Below are 5,092 nucleotides of genomic sequence, written 5' to 3' on the forward strand. Positions count from 1 at the left end.
TTTTACACTTACTGTCCATTGGATTGACCATGAATGGAACATGCAAAAACGAATATTAGCGTATAAATATGTTGAAGAAACTAAAACCAGTTCTTATATAGCATCAAAAGTAGGCTCTATTTTACAATATTATGAATATGTGATAAAATAATGAGTGTCACTTTAGATAATGCTTCTATAATTTAAGAGCCGTTGATTATTTAAAAATTAGACTTTATCAATTGATAATGGTTGTTTTCATATTAAGTGTGCCGCACATGTTTATAATTTAATAGTAAAAGATGGTATTTCTCAATTTGGAGTTTTTTGTGAAAAAATTAGACTTGCTTGTAATTGAATTTTTAAAGCTAAAGTAAAAGCTAGAATTACTGAATGTAAAAATCGTTGTAATGAATATGGACTTGCATATAGAAAAATTCCAAAAGAAATATACTAGATGGAATTCTTTATTTGAAATGCTTCAAGTTGCTTATGTTTATCAAGAACCGCTACAATTAGTTTTTAATGCTCATAATGCGGATCCGAGTTTAAGAATTGGCTTTGAAGATTGGCAAAATACAAAAGAACTGATTGATTTTTTAAATGTTTTTTATAAAGCAACAAATGCATGTGTCAATATTATCCTACTATTTCTTCTGTTTTAGTAAATATTTGTGCTATTTCAATTGAATTTGCTAAATATAAAGGAAAAGAACATTTTAAAGATTCAATTGCTTTTATGATTGAAAAATTCAAAAAATATTTTTCCCTATTCCTCAAATCTATTTGACTGCTACTACTTTCAACCCAAATTATAAATTAAGAGGTGTTGAAAGAATGGTTGAAAAGATTTATAAAAATTTAGAAATTAAAGATGATGAAACTCCTAGTGTTGAACAATGTAAAAGTAGCATTTATACAAAAGTTAGAGATTTATATAATGCATATAAAGTTATGGAAAAAAATATTCCAATAGTTGAACCTTCATCTTCTAAGCCTAAAAGTGATGATACGGATGATATGATGGATGAATATCTTGAGCTTGAAAGTGATGAAACTAATAATGATTTTGATTTATATTTCAACCAGGCACGGGAAAAGATTAGGCGTGAAGAAGGAGAACTTCAACCTCGAATATTAAATTGGTGGAAGAATCGTGAAAATCAATTTCCGACCCTTTCTAGGATTGTTCGAGATGTGCTAGCGATTCAAGCATCATCGGTCGCTTCGGAGCAAGCCTTTAGTGCAGCGAGATTTATGATTGGAGATCATCGATATTCATTAGCAAAGGACAGTTTGGAAATATCGGTGTTGTTTCGAGATTGGGTCAATGCCGAAAGAAGAAACACCGGACTACCACTATTAAGTAGCCATATAGAAGACCAAATAGATGAAATATTTGGTGAGAATAGTGATGATGGCATGGAAGCAATGGACGAAGAACGACAAATGCCAATTCCAAAAAATCTTTCTTTTCAAATGATACAAAATTTACAAAAAGAATTTAGAAAAAATTGGAATTGTTAGTATAATAATTACTAATTTACTATTCAATTCCTCCTAAATTATGTACTCTTATTCTCTTTCTAATATTTGTATTGTATAATTTATTTATTTGAATAAATATACGGCTATTCGCCTTGATTTTTTTCTTTTATAATAGTCTCTTCTATTTAATTCATGTCATTTTATAAATTTAATTTTTAATTATTTTAATAAAAGTTTATATTAAAACTTTAAATCAATATAAATAAACTTTAAAGTTTAAATTTAATTTCAAACTTTAATTTCAATATAAAGTTTAAAAAACTTTAAATTCAATTTCAAACTTAAGTTCAATATAAAACTTTAAATTCAATTTGAAACTTTAAATTCAATATAAACTTTAAAGTATAAATTTAATTTCAAACTTATATAAACTTTAAAGTTTTCAATTGAAGTTTTAATATAAATATATAATATTATATAATAATTAAAATAATTAAAACTTTTTTAAAAAAATATTGGATGAACCGGTAAGACCCGGTTCCAAACCGGTCCAACCCGGTTCCAAACCGGTAACTAACGGACCGGGCGGAACAGGGTGATTATTCCGGTAAATCTGGTCCGGTAAAATCCGATACCGATAAGAAAATTCGGTACTGGTCCGATAAAACCGGTCCTATTGACCCGGTCCTGTCCGTTTGCCAGCCTTAGTGGGCACTATATATTTCCCTCATATTTTCTGAAATATTTTTACTGAAGTGCCCAAAACATATTATACAATAAATTATTTTTTCTTTTCCCAAAAATAACAAAACATATACAAATTTCAGTATTCTCTTGCAGCATCATTTCATCGTCGTCAAATTCTAGTTCGAAAAGTCCTAATATAGCTGGTACACCAGTTCACCCAAATAGACGTCACTATCGTTGTCTTTGGTTATAATCAGTGCTGGTTGTGAGTGTATTGTATTATGCTGTTCTGCGCTCAACTCACAATTAGATTGTTATTTCTTAAACCGCTATCTCCAATTCTGAAATTGTTGTTGGGTTGTGCTTCTCTAACACACACCAAAGCTCTCAGATTTCTTACACAAATTTCAATCCCAACTTTACATAGCTCTAATTTTAGGTCATATTATCTATTTTCTCATGCCTTTTTTGGACTTATTTTCTGATTTTAGGTTATTCTTTGTAATTATAAAGTCAATTGGGTCGATTATTTGAACTGTATATTGTTGTAGTGTTGAAGAAGAAAGAAATCAACAAGAGCAGCTGAACAAAAAAGTTGTTCTTGAATATTTTTAAGGTGCTTTCTTATTTCTTAAAATTATTGAGTGTGTGGATGTTCATATACATTCTCCATTAAATATTTAGTCTTCGGTAAGTTGATGCATCTATGAAAATATTAATACACTATATTTCTTATATGTTTGAACTTTGGTTGTCTACAGTTATGTTTTTTTTTAATAATTTTACTTGTATGAAGATAGACATCTGTCATTAATAAGTATTGTTCTGGTGTAAATTTGAGAAATTTATTATAATATCTAACTGTAGGTTGGAGTTGTGATATGGTATGAGTTGAATAGTTGTGCGAAAACATGATTCAAATTAAGGTATTTATGTTATTGATGAACATTTAAACTTAGAATTGTTACAACCAAGTAGCTTTGAACTGCTTCGAGGATTTGTTTTAGAACACTTTGGAGAAACTTTTTTAGAATTGATAATAAAAGTTTATGTTGTAAGTGAGAAAACAAGATAAAAATATAATATGTCTTTCTTTTACATATAAACATATAAACTTAGAAACTAAACTTAGAATTGTTACAGTCAAGTAGAATTAAAGTTGTTTCGAGGAATTTTCTTTTGAACACTTTGGAGAAACTTTTATTAGAATTGATGATTAAAGTTTATGTTGTAAGTGCGAAATATGATTCAAATTTATATGTATTTATGTTACGGATGAAAATTTCAACTTAGAATTGTTATAGCCAAGTAGCATTAAAATTGTTTCGAGGATTTGTTTTAGAACATTTTGGAGAAACTGTTACAGAATCGATAATTCAAGTTTATGTTGCAAGTGTGAAAACATGATTCAAATTTGTATGTATTTCTGTTACACTTGAATATTTAAACATAGAAATTAAACTTAGAATTGTTTCAGCCAAGTAGCATTAAAACTGTTTTGAGGATTTGTTTTAGAACACTATGGAGAAACTGTTTTAGAATCGATAATTCAAGTTTGTGTTGTAAGCTGAAGAAAACAAAGTGAATACAAACTTTATATTCGCGAGGTTTGATGTTTTCTTGTGTAACTACTATGACCTTGTTCACTTTGTTTAGGAAGATTTTAATGGTGACTGCATGTAAGTAGGAAAACAAAAGGAAACTCTTCATGCCTTGTCAAGTAAGGACTTATTTGTTGCTACTAGAAAAAGGAAACCTATTCGAGTATAGAAGGACTCATATGAAGATACAATATCCGAATAGTATGAAAATTTCTAATTCTATGTTGATCGATATGAAATTTTTGTCCTTATATATATGTTTGATTCAATTTAATTGAACTCTCTTCTCTTGAACCTGATATGTAGGCTGAAATAGAGAGGATATAAACTCAACAGAATGACGATGTTACTCAATCAGTTGACACATTTACAAAAGTTATGGGGCAAGATCATCCAGGTCGAGTAATATTATATGAACGTGGAGTAACCAAGACTCTTTTGAAACATAAATAGGGAGATTATGTTCCCTCTTCACAAACTGTTGATGATGGAAAGAGAATGCAACAAAGAATGCAAGAAAAATTCTATGCAGAAAAGATATAATGGAAAGAGATGTTACAGTAAACATCATTGCACAACTTCAGCGTCTAAATGCAGAGTTAACACTTGATCCTTATATGCTTAGATTCACTGTTGCTTCTTCCGTAGATAGGGCTGCTCTTCAACTAATCCATCGTCCATCTGTTGGCTGTAACAATCAACTTTAGTTTTTTTTACTTCTTCTTATATTCTATCTAGAACAACTCGATCATGATTCGTGCACACCACTATTTATTGCTTGCTAGTTAGAACTAGCAAAATTGGCCAAAATGCCTAAGTATTGAGAAGAAATGATCATTTGCTTGCATATCCACCTGAGTATTTATTTGATTATTGCTTGACTATTGACCTGCAAAAGTATTGAATTATTCCCTGAGTAGCAAACATATTTGTTGCCCGAGTATTGATCTACCTATTGAATTGTTGTGAAAGCATTGACCTGCCTGACTATTAAACTATTGCCAGAGTATTGAATTCTTTCCTCAGTAGTAAATTGATTTGTTGCCCGAGTGTTCACATGCCTGAGTATTGAATTGTTGTGCAAGTATTGACCTTCCAGACTATTAATTGTTGCCTAAGTATTGAATTGCTGGAGTATTGAACTGTTCCCTAAGCACCTAAACTAGCTGTTGTTGTGAATTTACCTCTTGTTATACATTCTGAGAAGGGCCTGCATTTTGGTTTGGATACATCAGGGGTTGTGATACAACAATTTCCACATGAGTTATAGCATAGGATATTCTATCCATCAAAGTGGTAAAACTATCAGTATATAAAGGTGGGCTAATAGCACTAGA

General features: G+C 30.0%; 1 long non-coding RNA gene across 1 annotated transcript; it reads left to right on the forward strand.

The window, feature by feature from the left end:
- Positions 1-2,232: 2,232 nt before the first annotated feature.
- LOC107019892 lies at positions 2,233-4,628 on the forward strand. Its single transcript, XR_001456776.2, has 2 exons — positions 2,233-2,770; positions 4,062-4,628. It is a non-coding gene; the product is annotated as an uncharacterized LOC107019892 (long non-coding RNA).
- The last annotated feature ends 464 nt before the right edge of the window (positions 4,629-5,092 follow it).

Source organism: Solanum pennellii, chromosome 5 (assembly GCF_001406875.1).
Source record: "Solanum pennellii chromosome 5, SPENNV200".
NCBI classification, from domain to species: Eukaryota; Viridiplantae; Streptophyta; class Magnoliopsida; order Solanales; family Solanaceae; genus Solanum; species Solanum pennellii.